The sequence below is a fragment of the Thermobia domestica genome, chromosome 8 (genome assembly GCF_964235325.1).
Source record: "Thermobia domestica chromosome 8, izTheDome1.hap1.1, whole genome shotgun sequence".
NCBI lineage: Eukaryota > Metazoa > Arthropoda > Insecta > Zygentoma > Lepismatidae > Thermobia > Thermobia domestica.
The window spans coordinates 88,369,690-88,392,321 of record NC_137461.1 but is presented as its reverse complement, the minus strand read 5'-3'; the positions used below and the strand labels follow the sequence as shown (position 1 = coordinate 88,392,321).

At 35.1% G+C, this 22,632-nt stretch overlaps 1 pseudogene across 1 annotated transcript in view; it reads left to right on the top strand.

The window, feature by feature from the left end:
- Positions 1-22,632, top strand: part of LOC145691781 (glucose dehydrogenase [FAD, quinone] pseudogene) — a 32,411-nt pseudogene extending 9,779 nt beyond the window's left edge. Inside the window, exon 2 of the transcript XR_014132543.1 lies at positions 19,480-22,632. The product of XR_014132543.1 is annotated as a glucose dehydrogenase [FAD, quinone] pseudogene (transcript). The remainder of the gene's footprint in view (positions 1-19,479) is intronic.

Genomic DNA, 22,632 nt, shown 5'->3' with positions numbered 1-22,632 from the left:
AGTAAATAAAGACTGGCAAAAATATTTTACACTAAACTTTAACTGCTATTTACAGTAGCTATTTTTGTTATTATTTCCTATATTCAGTAGTTACTGTTTGTTACTAATGTAGAAGTTTTTAAAAAGACTTAAATTAACTCAAATATTTTTTGTCCTAAAACAAACACACACACAAATATCTTAACAAAAAGTTATCATTCTTTCTCACATTTCTGATTCTAAATCAAGCATATTAGCCTTGGTTTCTTCACTGCATACACATCAATAGTTTAGTTTACGAAATCTTCAGTAGGATTAGTGCCGTGTCGTGGAAAATCAGCGCTTGGCGCGAGAGTATACGACGGCACCCCCGTATATATGAGTGAGGTCAACAGACCAGCCCCGAAAGGTGAGAAAATTTTAAAAAGTAAACCATGCTTTTCCTTGATTTTGAGCACTTTTCATTACTTTTTTCCTTTCATTTTATATAATATGTGCACATGTGTTTTATTCCTCTGTTTTTCTTTCCTTCTTTTCTTTTCTTTTTCCCTCCCGAATTTTGCACCCCTTACTTCGGCACCCGGGGCCGTCGCCCCGCTTGCCCCTCCCCCATGGCACGGCTCTGAGCAGGATCTTCATCACCTTCAATAGCAATCTTTCACTTATATACTACTATCATATTGATAAATTCTATATAAGTCTCTAATCCAGAAGGGATAACTGTTCCTCCCTGATCCCTCTAAATGACGCCCTGATCCCTCTAAATGAAAGGTGTGTTTACTTTAACAATCGTAAAACACATTTACGTCTGTTACTTCCGATGCGAGAAATGGGATTTAGGTGCCTTATTTCAAATAATGCAAGAACTGTACATTTTCAAGAACTGAAGTCTGTTGACATCAGAGATCATATGGAATGATCGAAAGATCTTCCCTATCTTTCCTTTCCTATCTCAACCTGTGCTAGTGCTACCTACTAATATACAATATAGGGCGAGAGTATAGTACCTACTAAAATACAAACCTTTCTTCAACAGTTGACAATTTCATGTTCTGCCAAACTCGGTCATAGCGTTAAGAAATACAAGTTTTATTGGCTATTTGGCATTCTATCTTAGATGTTACATGTTTAATATTTATATAGAATGGGTCTGCGTCATTTATATGTATATTGAGAGATTGGATTTCGTCTGCACGTGCACGGAAAGAAAGCAAATAATTATGTGAAGTAATTTCTACATGTTGTGACTGAAATTTTTTTGAGTTTCTCCGGGGGGGAATGAATTTTCTTCGGGGGGGAGATTCCCCCCGGGCTACCCCCTGAATTCAACCCTGCTTATATGACATATGAAAAGGTATTAGGAGTACGTAATAACTGGAAATATATCGAAGTACTTACTTTCGTAGCTTCTTAGTCCACTCTACTTGATGCAGTAGAAATACCTCCGATAATTAACCCTTTTGCATACTTCAAGATACACACTTTGATATTTTCTTGACTTTATTGAAACCGACCGTGTCACTGGAGTTAAGATATGCTATAAACCGAAGTGTATCGTATGATACTTATTAGTGTTCCATATCTTCGTTAGATATTCTTCATGTTCTATGTGTACTTACACTACCACATCAAGTTATTTCTTTACGAATATGAATAATAACGAGTAAATGAGAATCATTGTTATGACTATGATGTTTGCCAATGTTACAACTGTGTGTGTCGCAGTTAGTTGAAGCAAGACTACAACAACAACAGATACAATCTGATACCTAACCATTATTATTAGTGAATAAATATAAAAATAGGTACCGTATATATATGAATATAAAAATCTCTTCTAGAAGAATAAGCATTGTAAATTATTATTGCAACGATAACATACCTTTCTAGCAATAGAAACTAGTTTTCCTGGATTTTCTCAACAACTTCGCATCACAATTCACCCTTAAGCATATATGACTTTTTTTAAACTTCATGTCATCCATGGATTGTTATATATGTCTTTTCTTTGGTCAAAATTATACATAAACAAAAATTAAAATTTATCAATATACGGATAGACTTCATTATTCATGTCATGAATTGTTGTCTTCCCACTTTCTCATCATCAGTCTCATCTTAATAGGTGGCGTAGTCAGCATCAATTTTAGCTTTAGAGAAAATGAAATCTTCTCGACTTTCTGGAAAACTCTGCACGATGATTTACTATCACACACATCATTTTGTTCAGTTCAAAAAGATCTATCGATTTCAATGTATCATCTTTCGGCTTATTAGTATTTATTTATGTTTTTCGTCACAATTTTGACTTCAAGTTAATCCCTCAATTATACTTTGCGAGATTACATAATAATAATAATAATAATAATAATAATAATAATAATAATAATTTGTTAATCTAGTTTCACATTCTCATATTTCCAACAGGGATACTTTCGTCGTAAGATTATGGTGTATTTTAATCACTTTGGCGAGAATAATAAAGTATTTCCTTCAGTCGACTTTGAAAAAAAAAAACAATGAATTTCACATTTCCAATTAACTGAAATAAATATAATTTATTTTAATATATATATATATATATATATATATATATATATATATATATATATATATATATATATACCTACAAGGGCGGATCCAAGGGGGGCTATTGACCCTCAGGTATACACTGGATCAAATGGACTTCAATCCTGTTTTACACTGGATAAAGCGGCAAACTATGGTTTAGCCCCTCCCTTGATCATATCCTGGATCCGCCACTGTATACATATATATACGAGGGTCACTACGAAAGTTTTGAGATACGCATTGTTGTGACACAGTATTTGAATTCCAACAATTGCGTTCGGTAGTGGTATCCAGAGCGAAGAAGCGAAGCAAGTTTCAACTCGCCTCGCTTATCGGCGTGGCCGTATCACATTCACTTGTTTGTTGATGTGAGCAGTATTCGGCTGTCTAGAATGGAGCTCGATAGGGAACATTTTCGGGCAATGATCCTTTACGATTTCAAAAGTGGTTTGAATGAGACACAAAGGCTTGACCGTTTGCAGGGGGCATTTGGGGACCTTGCTCCTTCCCGTGCTACAACTTTTCGGTGGTTTGGTGAATTCAGAAGAGGCCGGACATCGCTTAAAGATGAAGAGAGTGCTGGACGTCCGGCAACAGCTGTGTCAGATGAAAACATTGCCGCTGTGGAACAAATGATTCGAGAAAATCCTCGAACAACTTTCAAGGACATTGAATCTACAGTGAACATTGGATCGCCAGCAGTAACAAAAATTCTTCATGACCATCTTCGGCTCAGGAAGGTTTCATCTCGTTGGGTGCCTCACACTTTGACTGAACAGCAGAAGCGCATGCGTGTGGAATGGTGTGAAGAAATGCTTGCAAGATTCGATGGAGGCAATTCTCGACCCGTCTCTGACATTGTTACTGGTGATGAGACTTGGATCTATCAATGTGGCCCTGAAAATAAACGCCAGTCTACAGTTTGGATCTTTCCAGACAAAAATCCACCCACGAAAGTGAAGCGACCGCGAAATGTGGGGAAGAAGATGGTCGCAGCTTTCTTCTCCAAATCTGGTCATGTTGCAACTGTTCCACTTGCAGAACAAAGGACTGTTACTGCTCAGTGGTACACCGCTGTTTGCCTAACAAAAGTGTTCGAGAAGCTTCGGGAACGGCGTCCAAGAACTGGATTGCGTGGGATCCTGCTTCATCATGACAACGCGTCCGCACACACGGCCAACATCACAATTCAGTTTTTAGAATCTACGGTGGTCAAACTTATGACATCCGCCGTATAGCCCTGACTTGGCCCCGTGTGATTTTTTTCTGTTCCCCAGGATCAAAGATCGCATGCGTGGGAAGAGATTCTGCAGCCCTGAAGAAGCTGTAGTGGCTTACGAGAATGAACTTTTCAACACTTGAAGAAAAAGACTGGCAACACTGCTTTCAAAAGTGGTTTTCGAGGATGCAAAATGTGTACAGTGTAATGGTGAATACTGTGAGAAAATGTGTTAAATTGATTTTAAGTATGTAAGTTATTTCACATCTCAAAACTTTCGTAGTGACCCTCGTATATAGTAACTGGAGTATTAAGATAATTGGAATACAATTTGATCTACGGAAATTTTCGTGTGTAATTTAATCAATTACTTCTCGCCTTAAATATGAATAAAATGAAATGAAATCTTTTAAGTTTTACGTTCCACGTTTAGGAGAAGATGATGATCAGAAATGATGAAATGGTGGAATGAAGAAAGTGGGAGAAAACGGGAGAACCCCGAGAAAACCCACCCACATGGTGTTTGTCCACCACAAAGCTTACTTGGCGCGTGTTGGGATCGAACTAAGGACCCTATGCACCAGAGGTGAACGCTCTACCACGAATAAGATTAAGAACCTAAAAAGATACGAAAAAAAAAAGAGAAATACATTGTTGAGCACTGAACCTGTAATTTTTCCGAACAAGCATTGGAAACTAATTCCGTTCTCTTTGAAAGTATTTTCTAATCCAAAACAGCTAAGGGTATTAAATCACATATTTTGATTAATAACGTTCTCGTAAGTACCATCTCTAGCATCAAAAAACACTGGGCATATATATTTACTTTTACAGATCACATACAAAAAACAGGAACTTTCCCATAAAAACTATTACAGAACCGTAAATGTACAATGAGCAAAAATGTATTATTACGTTAGTGAAAGGTTTCCATGAAGTCACTGAAGCAAAGGAAGTAATTTAATTCATCTGCTTCTTCTTTCCATTGTTCTATTCCAATCGTCCAATTAAGGATCGATGGTCAATCAGTAATTTTTTCTTACTGTGTTAATGAACTTTATAACTACTATGACCAGGGAACGTGGACAATAATATATGTGCCGAGGAAGGTAATTTTTCTACTCCTAAAATATTTAAAACAATAACAATAATAGACATCAAGCAGGATACTTCCAAAACTTTTAGAACAAAGAAATGTGATTTTCTGAAAGCTAAAATCATTGAACTTCAAGGACATGAATAAAGGCATCAACGAATTTTAGAAACGCTATCAACCTAGCACTTATATATTAAAGAAAACAGACACAATTCTCACATGTACGCATACTATTTTGAATAGATGGAAAGATTTCTTTGACAATTTCTCAACATGCAAAAAAAAAAAAAAAAAAAAAGTTCCTAGACAAAGTGAAATCCATACAGCAGAGCCCAACCGAATAAATTGATATAAAGGGACTAAAGAACATAAATCTCCGGGTGTAGATGAAATTCCCGCCAAGTTAATTTAACTTGAGGATGTAAATTTTGGAGCGAGATACATAAACTCATTTTCCTAATCTGGAACAAAGAGGAATTGTCGTAAGAGTGGAATTATTGCTACAATCCACAAGAAAAGCGATAACATTGATTGTAATAAATATTAAGACATTTCTCTCTCTTGTCAACATCCTCTCAAACATTCTGTTACAAGATTGACCTAACACAGATGAAATTATTGGAGACTAGGCTATCAGCGCAGATTAGGTGAAATCGATACACTATTGACCAGATATTTCCCATTCATTTAATACTCGAAAATAAATGGGAATATAACGGCCCGCTACATCAATCATTTATTGATTTGAGAAAGGCCTACGACTCGATTAAGAGGAAAACACTGTGCAACATTCTTACCGAATTTGATATATCGATAAAGCTACTTACATTTAAAATTCGTTTGAATGAAATCTGAAGTAAAGTTCGAATAGGGAAATACTTGTCCACGAGCTTTCGAGTTGGGAATGGCCTGAAATAAGGAAATGTGTTGTCGCCATTACTATTAAATATTGTTCTGAAATAAGCTATAAGAAATATTAGACAGTAATCAGGACTTAGAGCTGAGTGGCACCCACCAGGTAATGGCTTATTCTGATTGTATCTCAATTTGATAGATTATATGAAGACAAGAGAAAGAAATGCGGAGATTTTATTACAAGCCTACAAGATGGGTTTTTAACTAAATACAGCGAAATTCGCCTTGACCGTATTACTACAAATTATAGACACGTTTAAATATTGAGTAATACTTTCTCAATGAAGTGGATACTTTCAAATAACTTAGAATCAACATTAACAGACCAAAACAATGTTTACGAAGAAATTAAATGTTGACTACAAGTAGGAAATTCGTATTATATTCAGTTCAAACTCTTTTTTCCCGGGAATTCTGTCGAAAAATTTGAAGCTTGAAATACAACGATAATTATGCATGTTGTGTTGCATGGCTGAAAAATATCGTTACTTATTTTAAGAGACGAATACAGGCTAAAAATATTTGGAAATAAAATCCTGAGGCGAATTTCCGACCCAAGAGGAACGGAAATGAGAAATGGTGGAAACTTCATAACGAGGAACTGCGTAATTTTTACCAGTTACTTAACACTATTAAGTTCCTAAAGTCTAGGAGGATTAGGTGAGCAGGTCATGTAGTCAGAACGAATGAAAGAAACGCTTTGAAAATTTTAATTAACTAGAATCCGAATGGAGAAAGACCATTAGAAGGACCTAGTGCAGATAGATCCCACAGAAACAAAACACAAAGTAGGAAAAATGAAATCTTTCAGTTTAACGTCCCACGATTATGCCTGTTAGGCTAAAGGAGACGGTAAAACAGAGTAGAAACTGAATCCAGTTGATTAAGGGCAAAAGTAAACGGAGAACTTTTGTGAATGCGGCACTAAATCTCCAGATTCCATAAACCATAGAGCTAGTTTAATAATACTAATACTACTACTACTAATAATATGGAACATATTCTTTATACGCGTATTGGTTCATTGAGTTTCTCGATTGTGGAAAAGTTCCGTTCTTCATTTCTTTTAGTGAATCTCTCTTTTAAGAGTCTTCATTCCGGCGAAATTAAAATACCGCTAATTTTACAGTAATTATGTGATATCTTCAAATAGATAAAAGATAATTGAAATATGGAACAAGAGCGCCCTAGACAATATTATTTTGCGTGAGGTACTGTTATCACAAGTCACCTAGTGGCTTTCTGTTTTCAGCTGTTTAGAAACGCAAAAATAAATGCCATTTTCAAAATGGCTCGAAATCGAAAGCAGATAAGTGAGTCGTGATAACGGTTTCTCATGTAAAATAATATTGTCTAGGGCGCTCTTGTTCCACATTTCGATTATCTTTTATCTATTTGAAGATATCACATAATTACTGTAAAATTAGCGGTATTTTAATTTCGCCGGGATGAAGAGTCTACTATACACACTACATTTATTCAAAGTTTAACAGTTTGTTTATTCCATGGATTTCCCCCTATTTCTGTTCTGAATACTAAGTAATAAGTCATCTTTTTCCCTTGAATACCTAATGAAGTTTAAACCGGATTCCAATTATCAATAACTTGAGAAATAAAGGTCTGCAAGGAAAATACGCGCACTTAGTCAAGATCTACCTCCATACCAAATTTGGTCAAGATCGGGCTGAGTTCTGCAGATCGTATACGGTAGTAATACCGCTCGAAATACTTTGAACGGCCAAGATTTGAGTCAGCATCTACTGTGACCTATTATATCGGCACGAGAATTTTGCCACTGTTAGTCGAGATACTAGTATCTAAAGCATAACATTTGACGGATTGGTATCAGAGAGATACTGCAGGATATATAGATAATTATAAATCTTAAAATGGACATTCAAAAAGACAATTTGCAGTAGATATTGCAAGTTATAAACAAAAGTGTGGAAGGTGATGCAACATGAAGAGTTTTGTTCGAAATATATAGGCTTACAAGATCAATGCATGGTCAGAAATTTGAAAGGAAGCAAGGTTTACATGTTTTGTAGTTCTTTATACCTTTTTAACACGTTAACGTTTTTAAAAGACGAAAAAAATGAAAAATGTTTACGATGGTTTAATATCTATGCCAAATTGTTGTTCGTTGAAATATCCACGACGAACAGTAAATATACGCTCCCAATGAGCGATAATTGAATATAGAATGTCATATGTAACAGTGGCGAATGTAGCCCATAGGCGGGGGGCCGAGGCCCCCCAGTGTTTTAAGTGACAAAAATAATTTAAGCTATTATATTTTTGAAAGTTTATAGTTTACACATGATATACCTATCACAGCCTGGGATCTGCTCCCCCCCCCCCCAGTTTTTACTTTATAGATCCGCCTCTGATATTTAGTCCGTCGTAAACTCTTCTACATTGTTGTTAACACTTTGTATTTTTCTATTTAAATCAAATTGTCATATTTTGGTTTGGTTTCAATTTTAAGAAAAACAGGCAGTGGATCAAGGAGAATATTCCACGATAGGAATTTTTGAAAAACTAAATATCCAATAGTATTCCATTTTTGGTAATGTGGGAAATGGAACAAATGTCAATGATATTTCCGGTAACTTTTTTTCTTTTCTTTTCTTCTTTTTTAAGTTTTCCAAAAGTATGATGTTACGAAATGTTCACTTTTTCCCACTCACTGCTTCAATTATAATTAGATGTATCATTTGCAATATCTCTCAGATATCGATTATTCAACTATCACCAAATTGTATGCTTTAGATAAAAGTGCCTCCGTCACACGGAAGCAAAGCTCTCGTGCCAAAATAATAGGTTCACAGTAGCTGCTTAAAAAAAAAAAAAAAAAATCTAACGTGTTCAAACTCTCTTGAGTGGTAGTGTATTTATGTGATTTAAAAGAAGAAAAGGAAAGAAAAACAATACAAAATTCAGTAAAGGATGAAATTATACATTTGTAAATCATATACTTCGACAGCTGCATGAAAACCTTTGCAATAATCATCAAGTATAGTTTGGTTACTTTCATGGATATTACGAAATATGGTAATATCAGTTTTCTAATGAGAATTTATCCATTGGCGTTCTAACGTTCTGTGAAATGTAAAGAAATAATGCTGCAGCTAGAACCCTTAAGAGGAATATCAATATATTCAAAACAGCCTTAAAGCTTGTGTAGGCGCAGCCTAATTATTACAATTCTGTGAACTAAAAAGGATAGTGAATAATGATTACAAGCACTTAACATGTATTAACACATAATAAGCCGCGTATTCTTCTTCCTCTTCTTCTTTCATTAGTGTTGAGTTGAGACGTATACTTCAAAGGGAATTAAAGGTTTAAGCCACTTTGCTTCTATTTCTTAAGTTGAATCAGAAATGATACCATTCTTTATAGACGTAGACGTTTTCGAAAATCTTCTGTCGGAAGAAACTTGCCCGATCAACAAATTATCCTTTTCTCGTTTTTCCGAAACACATGGATTATATCAAGGATGTTATAAATAGAGGATCTGCCCATATGTATCTTCATCGTATTAAATCGATGAAGCCAAAAAAACAACCGAGCATAGACACGTCTGATTGGCTACTCTCGTTTCCGCCATCGTCTGATTAGCTACTTTCGTTTCCGCCATGATTGTTGGCTCAAAACATTGCGATCCTATTGGGCGGAGTGGGCAGAGTAGGGGTGGTGAAACTGTGACGTATGGCTTCAAGATTTTGTTATAATAATAATAATAATAATAATAATAATAATAATAATAATAATAATAATAATAATAATAATAATAATAATCAACTATGAAACACGAAGAAAGGGGCACCTGCAAGAAAATTATCCACACAAAACATACACCACAAATACAATTACATTTTCTAGTATTCTAAGGAAATACGAAATATGCCCTATTATTGGGAACGAAACAGAATGGCTTTTTTATGAAATACGAACAAAATCGTCCTAATAACACCTTAGTAAACCACCCTTTCTGAAAATAATAAAAATAAAAAGGATTGGAAGTGATTATATCATTTGTAATAGTGTTTCTCCGAAAACATTGCTCAAACAGAATTTATCCCAGTAATACGCCAGCCTTGCTTTGTCTAAATGAATTATAAAAATCGTAGAATTGTTCATGAAATATTTATGAAATCGAATAAAACCATTATTGTCATTTTCGGGAAAATAATCAGAATGAAATTAATCCTCATTAACAAAATATTCTTTGAAATTTTGGTAGAGAGAGGAATTCTCGTATTTGGATTTGTTAATCAAATATTTTACTAGACCTATCTTTGAGAGAATTATCCGAACAAACTATTATAAGATTTTAAATGAAATAAATATACTTATTTATGAAACATTATTCTAGTGCATTAAGAATAGTTGCACTAGATTTAGTTTCCTTAAATTAGTATAAAGAGCTAAATTAGAAATGTATGAATAGAAGCGTGAGCACATTTAATATTGGCGTAAGTGGTATTTCAAAGATCCCACCTTTGAGGTCATCTTTCACGTGCTGCCATGGACAGATATGTTTAAAAAAAATAAAAAATAAAAAGTTTCACTGGATTCAGCATCCTCAAATTAGTATTAAAAGTGCAAATAGAAATTTAACCTTGTGTGGGTACTTTTCACTAATGACATGATCGTTAATTCCTTCATTTCATTCTTTATAATAGTCTCTTTTATATATAATTTAATTATATACATTCATATATATATAGAATCGTATTCATCGTGTTAAACTGAATGTTAACTAAACATCAAGGTCATGGCAACTTAGTTGCCAGCAATTCATTATAATCTCAAAAATCTTGTGAATGCCTTTCCCTCTCAAAGAACAATAATAATTATTCAAAAGCGCTATATTGCTAGCCAGCATGTTAAGAGGTACAACCATCTTCAGAATACACAGAACAGAGTAAGCATTGGAAATTTTGGGTCAAATAAATCTTCAGAGCAATAATCACGCACCACTCGCGTAATGCACAAGAGAAATTGCCTTCTTTGTTTTATTACTTTCATACTAACTAAGAGAGGCACTTCAAAGAAATTATTCTCGAGTCCTTCTTCTTGGTAAATAACGCCTAGTCAGCAGATGACGAGGCAATCAGGTGTTTGAACAGCGACTTGAAAATGGTAGCGTACTTCGCCAAAAAATATTATTTTGCTAAAGAACTCTCAAACGTCACAAAACAAGATCTATTGGGAACAGTAGGCCACAGAGGAGTCTCCTATACGACAGAAAGTGATAACTAAGGAAACACAAAGGCAGCTACACGAGAGAAAGTGGTGAACTAATTTTTTGCCAACTTTTTCCGAGCGCATCTTCTTTAAACGGGAAAGTCCTGCCACTCCCTCCGATATAAAGCAATAAGACATTCGCAGCACGCCGCCAAGTGAACGCACTGGGGACAGTAAAATAAATCGATGTTTTCACACATATGTACGTTGGATTTCGAATAACTATTCTATATAGGTGTCGGGGTAATGACCGGAGAGGCTCAATCACAAAAGAATTCCTAGGTAATAATGCATAGTGCTAACTCCATACTCCCACTCACTATCTTCTTTGTATTTCCTTATTGTCAATTGTATATTGTCCCGAAAATATGCTACATTATTATTCAAATTTTAACTGTGAAATATTAAGGCTAGGCTAAATTCGCGACTTACAAAATTGGCTTCTAAAAACATTTTGCCATATTGTAGGTTGTTCAAAGTGATGCTAATTTCTGATTTTTGAGCCCTCGCTACTCATATTACCGTGACGTTTCCTAGTTTTGTTCTCTCTCTCTCCCTCCCTAGTATACAGTCATGAATTGCTCATGTCCACCGACCATAATTCTTTTTGAAATATCTCCAGCCCATTGATACTTCAATGTGTTTGTTTTCATGATAATATCCGTTACTCTAGTCATCTTTCTGATTCATGCTTTTTTTTTCCCAAATTTTGCGGGTGATTCCTAGAGTAACTACAAGCACTTCTCCATGATACGTTGTGTAGTCTACAGACCGTGAATGTCTTATTTCGTTAGTATTAACATCTCTTACCCACACCTAAGATAATCTCGAGACAGGCAGAATACATTCGCTGAAAATTTTACGCTTTAGACACTTTGGTATTTGACCTTTCAATATGCAGCTGTTGCTTTCAAATTCACTCCATTCTATATCTTATTTTTCCACATCATACTGAGGTCTTGTAGCTACAATGAATCACTTAATTAAAAGTGACTTCAACAGGCACCGGTAGGTCTTTTTTCGTTCAAGAACAACTATAAAGAATTCATTAAAATATGAACAATCATTTAACGAACAAATATTGTTATTTTTTTGGAGAAAAAAAATACGGTATTTAAAAGCTGCAATATGCTTTCAACATTTTTTCACCTACAAGTCAAGTGATCTAAGAGATTCACGAGCCCAAATAATTAAATTTAACTTAATTACATATTTAAAATGTTAAGAAAAGCTTAAGTCAAGTATAGCACTGTAACATATAAGGCAATTAAACAATTAATGTACAATACCAAAATAAAGTGTTAAATACCGTACGTAAGCACAATAGTAAAATATTGTAAAGAACAGAAATCATATCAACTAAAATCATTATTGTAGGTATTCTGACATTGTTGACAGGTCACTTGCTACAACTCACTGTCAGAAGCTTCCACACTTCAGGTCTTCCGCTAACCACTTCGTCTTCCCATTACGATTTGTCTGTTTTGATATCGTCCATTAATTGTAGTCTCCTTCACCCTCTCCCTCTCTTTCCTGTCACCATATCCCCTAGCACGTCCCTCATGATACAGTTCCTTCTTAATATTATAAAGTAAAAATATAATAATAATAATAATAATAATAATAATAATAATAATAATAATAATAATAATAATAATAATAATAATAATAATAATAATAAGGAAGTGGTTTATGTTCAGATAATGTACAAACTTTAAAGGTATAGTAGGGCTTATTTCCAGGTCAACACCGTATTAATATGCTGGTATTTGTAAAGAAATGCCTTGATCATGTAATGAAGCGTGTAGATGATCAACTATCATATAATCAAAAATTCCTATTTAAGAAAGGGTCTAGTATTAGCCGAAATTCCCCAGTGCCACTCACGGGAAGGAATATTTTGCCATATTGCTTTGGAGGGAAATGATGGTTTCGGGAAGGGAGTATTTTTAGTTGATAATATAAATTCTCACTTCAACATATTTAATAAATACAGAGCTCACATTTGTCTCGGCTAATTTCTTTCCCCCAAAAGCTTCCCCCGGAGTTTCCTATGAATTCCTGTCTAAATTATACTAGTATCATTCTTTACAATAAAAAATACTATGTTCATTAGAGAAAAGATAAACTCCAGAACTTAAAGGTTGAGTTGGTTTTGAGTTTAACGTCCCGTTCAGCAACGAGGCTATATGATACGTGGAGATACTGATAAACGTGGAATTCGAACCATATGAGCTCACGCCGGGAATCCAACGGTATGCTAACCGTTTAGCCACGAAGTACCTCTCTCCAGAACTTAGAATCGCAACCAAGACCGGATTTAATGTCTTGCTGCTCCTCATCTCAAGGCACAAAATTTTAACACAATAGATAATAATAATAATAATAATAATAATAATAATAATAATAATAATAATAATAATAAATTTATATTATGCTTACTTTTGTTCCGTTTTTTAAAAATAAATTTTAGTTAGTTTTCATTTTGAATCTGCTGGAAAGAAAGATTTGAATTGGCACAAATTTACTTTTTTTTTAAACAAAAAATAAAGATACAAAGAATGATTACTTTTACTTACAATCAGGGTTGCCAACTTTTCGTAAGAAAAAAATGGGACGGGACAGTTGGTGTTGGAACTCTCCTTACCCACCCCCGGAGACGACTACACGTACGGCGAATCGTTGAAAACAATGTAAATAATCAGCTCAATAACAAGAACCTGAATGAATACGGCACCTATTTTTTATTTATTTAATTGGTAAACAATTACTGGACAAAAAGTATTACTAAAATCAAATCTTATTCTTTGGCTATCATCGTGCAACAAATTGAAACCAAAACAATTGTAATTTATTTAACAATTTATTAACAAATTGTCGCATTCTACAGTTATAAACTGAGGTAGAATTTAAATATTGCATGTTTAATATTTTCTTAGTACAATCTTCAATAGCTATTTATATTTTATATAACGTATTTGCTAACGTAATTTGCACACTTTTAAAATCTATTTTGGCCACGTAAAATCGGGATGCGTAAACTATGCGGATACAAATCCTTTATATACATCACAGGTCTTGAAGTGAGTTTTATTTTGGTATTCGGTTAAGAAAAAAAAATGTAAAATACTTTTGTCACTACTTTATTGTAAACTTGTAAGATAGGACTAATCCTGAATTATCAATAACTAAATTTATAATAATGAATGCAAAGCATATAGAATAAGAATTCTCTATGAGCAGTCTTCAGTTAATTACAACATTGTAGAGTAATTGATAGTCGATCGAATTTAGTTGTCTAATTCATAGTATAAAAAAGGTGCGAAAATACATGAAGCGAAAACCTAGTTGAAACAAAAAATCTTAAAACTTAGCATGTGCAAAATACGTAGTAGCATAAATCAGCGTCGAATATACGACTAGGCAAATAAAGTAAGGTGGCTAGAGTTGCAAAAGAAACAAATCGATATTTGTAACAATTCTTTTTATCTAATCGCATTCGTCGCGCCATGGATCTGGCTATTTCATCCTTTCTGTCTTCATTCTATGGCGCTAAGCCATTGATCGAGACCATTCTCCAACAAGGTCTTAGCCTAGTATCGGATTCGGATGTCAACGATAGCATTGCTAAGTGGTCATCTATAGTGGGATCAGATCCCCCTGACCTTGATAAGAGAGGACTACAATCCTCTTGGGACGATCCTCTTATAAATCATCACTTTTCAGCTCTGCTTCAGTCATCCGATAACCCAGAAGATAAGGCCAGACTTCTAGCTACATCATCTCCAGAAGCAGGCGCTTGGCTCCATGCTATCCCGTCACCTTCTTTAGGATTACATCTTCCCAATGACAGTTTTCGAATTGCCAGTGCACTGCGTTTGGGAGCAGATGTTTGCGAGCAACACAGATGTCCTGCCTGTAGAAGTGTCGTAGACAAGAAGGGCCTTCATGGACTCTCCTGTGCCAATAGTGCGGGCAGACATTCACGCCACTCCAGCGTCAACGACATTATCATGAGGGCACTAATTTCAGCAGGAGTTCCTTCTATATGTGAACCGTTGGGATGCAGTCGTGCAGACGGCAAGAGGCCAGATGGTATGACTCTAATACCGTGGAAGAAAGGAAAAGCACTTCTATGGGATTTTACTTGTTCCGACACCTTCGCCCCTTCAAATATTCATTCTTCCTCAGCACAAGCTGGCAACGTGGCTGCTCGCCGGGAAACAGAAAAGCGCAGGAAATATAGCAATTTACTCGACAAATATCATTTTGTCGCTATAGCTGTCGAATCGGGTGGTTCATGGGGTCCCGAAGGCCTTAACTTTATAAAAGAAGTTGGTCATCGCATTCGTTTATCGTCAGGAGATGCTAGAGCAACCTCGTTTCTACTGCAACGCATCAGCATGGCAGTACAAAGAGGGAACGTTGCGTCAGTTTTGGGAACGCTACCCTCTGGTAAGGAACTGGAGGAGATCTTTTGTTTGTAATCTCGGCGAAGGTTTGAGGATGCTGTTGTGAGGCTTATCACAATAACGTGTATTAGTGAATAATTATATTTTAATAATCTGTAAAATGTAAATTGTGCACTGTTCAAGGAATGTAATATTTTGTAGTTTTGCCAGCGGACTTAATGCAAAGTGGGATCTTATTGTTGTCTAATTTCTAATTTTAATTAACTTTGAATGTTACAAATTTGAATGAGGCCGTCGGTTTTAACAATATTTCATTGTTAAATTTTAATGTAAATAATTAGGCAAAAATTGCTTTGTTGTTACAATACATATATATAATTTGATAGTGTTGATTAAGATAATATTTACAAACTTAATTTCAAATCTTCCTCTTTGTTTAATGTGCTACCACGTAATTTTATTTCCATTTCTTCTCTTAATAACGTTTTATATCCATGAGTAGACCTGCATATAACCGATGCATTTTCAAACATAATTTTATGCTGTTCTTCCAGTGCATGTTGAACTAATGCTGACTTTTCTGGTTGATTTAATCGTTTACATCTTGTGTGCTCATTACATCTGTTTTTATTGTACGTCCTGTTTTGTTCAATGCATGTTAGTCCATATTCACATGGAATTGAATAAATAAATGTTTAATTACATTCGAAAATTTTATCTAACCTGGTAAGTTATTGTTGGAATTCTACTTGTGCTTTGGTTTCGTATATTTTATTATTTCTCTAAGATAACAAACCTATATATAATTTTGTAACTGTTTTGCAGAAAGAATTAATAATAATAATAATAATAATAATAATAATAATAATAATAATAATAATAATAATAATAATAATAATAATAATAATAAATTAACGAACTATCTAAATCCACAAAGATATCATTATATACTAAAAAGTAGATGTACTGTAAAACTGAGCTACAGCAAAACTGACAAACATATGCTACAACGATTTCATTAGTGGACAGCTTAACACGGAATGAGTGTAGTGGCGGATCAGCAGTTTCCGGCCATAAATTGCTTAGCGTATTTAGATCCGCCACTGGCGCAGATTATTATTATTAAGTATTCTTCCTCTTGACAGATCCTGAGACTAATGAGTTTTATTATTATAATTTTAAGGTTCGGGCTTGGAAATATTTCTCCTAGGTTCTCGATTTTCAGTTTACTCTTTTAGTTCCTAATATTTTCTTCTATTTTGCAAATAATCGATCAGTTATGTTTTTGTTCTTCCTACTCATTGCTTTCCTTCCATCTTTCTCTCTATGATGGTATGAAGAAGACATTTTAGCCGCAAGATGTGTCCAATCCAATTGGCCTTCCTGCGAAGGTTGCTCACTAAAAGTGTCCTCCTCTTCTCTCCTACCCGTTTTAAGACATATTTGTTACTCTCTCCGTCCATTTTTTCTTCTAAATCTTTCAAAGCTCTCTAAATATTTTTTCTCTAACCTTCGTAATATCCAAGTCTTCGAACCATACAGTCCAATACTCCATATACAGCAATTGACCAGTTTCTTCCTTAGTCCAATATTAAGCCTGCTAGTTAAGAGTGATTTTTTTTTCTTGTTGAATGCTTCTTTGGCTGCGGCAATTCTTGACCTGATCTCTCGTCAAAATATTTCTCAGATAGTTGAAATGATTGATCTCTTCAAGTTCTCTTCGTTCTACTCTGACCCGTAAGGGCGTTTCCACGGGCTATTCTCATAACTCTTTCTTCGACGTTGATTTCCATTCCGTATTGTTTCCCCGTGTCAACTATTTTGTTTATCATTTCCTGTAGTTTTTCTTCGGTTCTAGTTATAATAACCGTGTCATCTGCATACCTGATCATCTTAATGATCTGCCCTCCAATCTTGAAATCTCCAACTCCCATTAATAGTTCCTTTATTAAGCATTCACTGTAAACGTTGAATAATTGGGGACATAGGCCTACTACATCTTTCTCTGACTCATATTTCAATCTCCACACTATTTGTTCCTCCTTGATTCAAGTACATCTTCACTCATTATTTTATGTACAGATTGTGAATGAGTCGTCGGTCAGTCCAGTTGACCCCAATTTCTTTAATTATGTTCAGAAGTTTGGTCCAATTGATACGGTTGAAAGCTTTTTGTCAGTCGATAAAGCACAACACAACTCTTCTCTTATGCCAAGAACTTGTTCTAATACAATTCTCACCAACCCAATAGCATCTCTGGTGTCTTTTCCTTTCCAGAACGCAAATTGATCTTTCTCCAACATCTCTTCTATCTTACTTTCCAGCTGTTTATTCAGTATGCGCACAATAATATTTCCAGTGTAGGGATGGTTCTGCAATCACTGCATTTCTTTACCTGCTTTTTCTTAGAACCACTGTAACATCAAGAAAATCCTCTGGCCATTCCCATCCTCAGGTGGCTCTTGTTAATAAGTGAAGTCAGTCCTTTCATTGCATTGCATTGTAAATCTAAATCACTTGAGCAAAACCGCTGGTATGTCATTGTTTCCAGTGGCCTTCTTCCTTCGCATGTCTTTGATAGTTTGATTTACTTCACTTTTCAACATACTAGGTCCTTTTTCTTCATCATCTATCTCTTCCACTGCTTGTATCGCAATATCTTTTAGACGTTCTTCTGGTCGTGTAGATCCTTGTTGTATTCCTTCCAGATTCTAAGAAATTCTATGATGGTCAATGACTACACACTAAACGTGTACATACTTTTATTAGGTTTCTCTCCTAGTTATGGTGCTTTCTGATGCGTCAACCGCGCCGTTTAAGTGTCATCATTTATTGACATATCTGTTCTATGTATTTCTTTTTGGCTTTGTCAATCTCTCTTTTCAATTCATTATTCAGGTTTCTGTGTTCTTAGATATCCGAAGTTTTCGCCCATCTGCGTTCCTTTATGTTCTTAAGCATCACTTCAGTTACCATGCTTTTTTCGGTGATCTTTTCATCTTGCCAATGCTGTTATGGAGTGTGTTTAATCTGTTTAACTTTTCCTCGGCTATTTTCTACACTGCATACCATATAGCCGATTGCACATATTTTTCTTCAATCTTCTCTTTCACCTCACTGTCCATACTTCTTAGTCACCGATTACTAAGCAAATACGGCAGAGAAAAATCGCTAACACTCTCCACTAACTGTAAGCTCAACCTCTCTATTTAGAATTTTAGTGAATACCTCGAAGACAATTAAAATAATAAAAAATAGAAAGTGAGCCAGATAGTATCTGTCAAATGTTACTACATGAATTAATAACTGTTTTGATGTTTCGTATAGCAATTGATGTTCAATAATTACTATGACCAAGTGTAAATCCAAATTTCTGATCTACATAAAAAAAGAAAGTTGGAACACTGTTTTTAGTTTACTTAATAGCATTTTGTAGATACTATCTTGGCCAGTTTTAAAGTTTTTATAGACTTCATCAGTACTCGAAAATTTTTCGTCTGATCTAGGCGCCAGTTCTGAAAATCAGACACCATAATACAACAAAATCAATATGATACATAGGTTTACATGTTTTAGCTTTAACCCACAAACGCTCCTTGTGCCACCAGTGACCCACTTTATTTTTCACTACGTTACACGGGCTATATCATTCATTTAGCCAAACCACCGTTGTTCCACTTCAGGCACACTACCCGTTCTCTTGTTGTACGAATTTCGTTCAGTTTTCCTCTCAGGTTTTCGATGTAACACGGTATTGTTCAAGGCAGTTGCTAACAAATAAAACTGGTCTTGGGCGTTTGCGGGTTAAACTAGGCACTAAACTTATATTTCCAGTCGTCATGGTGATCTGGCGCCCGAGATTTTTTGAACCCAGTTCTTCATTATCTTTCATTATTATTATTATTATTATTATTATTTTAAAGTGGCATTATAGCTTAGCAAAAGCATTAAATTTTCTATATTATAAAGAAAGAATATTGATTCAAAACTGAATTTCTAAAGTGTTATTCACATTTTATTTCTCATCTTAGGTATCAGAAGTCAACAGATATCCACAAAAGGAAGCTAAGATGTCTCGTGATGATGATATAACACCACCGGGGGAAAAGAGGAGGTTCTGAACCACAGTACAACATGTCAGCAGTAGCAGCAGCTCCATCATTCATCTTCTCAGCACTTCGATCTACAGCTGGCTTCTTAGGCTCCAGTGTTTGGTTCGTTCCCGTCCTGCTGGCTATCGTCACATACTACCAATATGACCTCATGGACCCAGAGGGAAGACCAATGGAGGCGCAGGAAATTAATGACGAATACGATTTTGTGGTTATCGGTGCGGGGACGGCAGGTGCAGTTATAGCGAACAGACTTACCGAAATGCCTCATTGGGCAGTTCTACTTCTAGAAGCTGGAACTGATGAGAATGAAATATCCGATGTTCCACTGTTCGCTACGTTTTTACAACAAACACGAATGGATTGGAACTATAAAACAGTGTCCATGAAAAGTGTGTGTCAGGCAATGGAAAATAAGCGTTGTGCATGGCCAATGGGTAAAGTTCTTGGGGGCTCCAGTACTATAAATGGGATGTTATACGTAAGGGGTAACCGAAAAGATTACGACGGGTGGGAAGAACTGGGAAATCCTGGATGGAGTTACGAAGAAATACTTCCTTACTTTCTCAAATCTGAAGACCAAAGGAATCCATATTTAGCGAACAACTCGTATCATGAGACTGGCGGTTACTTGACAATACAAGAAGCTCCTTGGCACACACCAATGGCAATAGCTTTTCTCAAAGCTGCTGAAGAAATGGGTTATGAAGTGAGGGATTTCAATGGAGAAAAACAAACAGGATTTATGATACCTCAGTTAACTATGAGAAGAGGAACTCGGTGTAGTACTTCCAAAGCTTACTTAAGACCAATACGACTACGGAAGAACCTTCACATTGCCATGTCAACTCGAGTGACCAAAATTAGAATCAACAAAGAAGAGAAACGAGCGTATGGAGTAGAGTTTATACGTAACGGAAGACGACATGTGGTTCGTACAAAAAAGGATGTTATTCTATCTGCCGGAGCAATCAACTCACCCCAGTTGCTAATGCTTTCTGGGATAGGGCCAAGAACTCATCTGGAAGAATTAGGTATACCTGTTATTCAGGATTTGAAAGTTGGAGAAAATTTCCAGGACCATGTTGGACTTGGCGGATTTGTGTTCAGAATCAATGAACCAGTTGGTCTAAATGTGCGTCGGTTTATGTCAGTAGCCACGGGAGTTAAATACGCTTTAATGGGAGACGGTCCTATGACCCTTCCTATGGGTATCGAGGTGGTGGGGTTTCTTAATAGTAAATACGCTAATTCATCAGACGATTTTCCCGATATTCAATTTATTCTCATACCAGGTGCCATTAATACGGACAGTGGAACTCAACTAAGGAAAATTCAAGGTCTTTCCAAACAATTCTATGATGAAGTATTTAAACCAATCAACAACCAGGAAGTGTACAGTGTTCTTCCGATCGTCACGCGTCCAAAAAGTAAAGGTTATGTCAGATTAAGAAGCAAAAATCCGTTTCTTCATCCTGTTATATCGCCAAATTATTTCGACCATCCAGATGACATGGACGTATTGTTAGAAGCAATAAAGATTGCTATTAATATGAGTGAAACTAAGGTGATGAGAGAGCTCGGTGCCAAAATTCATACTATCCCTTTTCCAGCATGTAAAATTTTCAAATTTGCTTCCGATGATTATTGGAGATGTGCTACGAAGCAGTATACTCAGTTAGTGTATAATCCCTGTGGAACGTGCAAAATGGGACCCAAGAACGATTCAGAAGCAGTAGTAGACAATGAACTGAAAGTGCATGGAATTGAGGGTTTACGAGTAATCGACGCCTCCGTTATGCCAACTATAACAACAGGTGATACAATGGCTCCAACCATAATGATCGCTGAAAAAGGTGCAGATATGATCAAAGAGTACTGGACGAGTCAAAGGTGACATAGAACAGTAAATTATTAACTTCCTGTAGTCAAATATTATATTACTGTTTGAACCGAAAGGACATATAATCTTTACTGTTTCAGATTTACATTCTTAAAATCAAAACCATTATCAGACTTATAAGATAGTGGCGGCTGTCGAGGAAAGTCACGTCATTCTAAAAATTAAAATTAACGGAAGAACATTTACTCAATGTTTTAATACTTAATATAAGTTTTCTACTCTTAGTTTAAAGTGAAAAAAAAAAACTTTTAATTTGTACTGATGTGACTTCCGTCAAGAGCCCACAATGCTTATGACTAAATTTTTATTTTCAATTTTCTGTTTTAAGCAAAATATCATATTTATTACCAAATACTTATATTTTTTTTACATAAATTATATCTAAATTGTGTGAACTTTTTTTTGAGGGGATGGCAGGGGATCAAATATCATATTTGACTACAGGTAACACATTTCCTCAGTTTAACATTACGTAGAACAGACTACAAAATTAAGGTTAAGTTACGGAAGTTTCCTGGCAGGAATGGTTCGGTGCCTTTCCCGTAAGCTTTAGTATTCCGCTTTTAAATGGTGAATCTTTATTAATCCTGTTTGTGTACTACGATATTTTTTTTTAACTAAATTTCATTACAATTTACAGGAAAAACATGACACCATTCCCGTTGGGGAACACACCTTAAATTTACCTATTAATTTTACGTGTGAACAATGTTCATTCCTAGTCTACTGGAACCACCCAATATTAACAAAATAAAATTTAAAAAAATAATTAAAAAAGGATAAAACATCGTTATGTTTGGTACTGTTAATCCAAATTGTTTTATTTAATATACTATTTACAAATTAAATGTGCTTTTTATTGAACTTCAAATAAGAACGAGACTTCCATTAAATATTTGGTAAATTCTCTACAATACCAAAAGTTATACTATTATAGGAATGGAAAATCTGCATCAAAAAATTCAAAGAACGTTTTCTATTAAGTGCTTTGTTTGTTTTTCTTCTTTTATTTTTTTTCCCAGGAAATAACTTGAATTCACATATTATCTCCCTGAAGCAATGTAACAATTTAATAAGGTCGATGTACGAGAACAAGGCAATATTTGACATTCTTCTGAGACATTCAACAGAGAAAGTCACATATCAGAAGTAAACAAAAATTTAAAGAT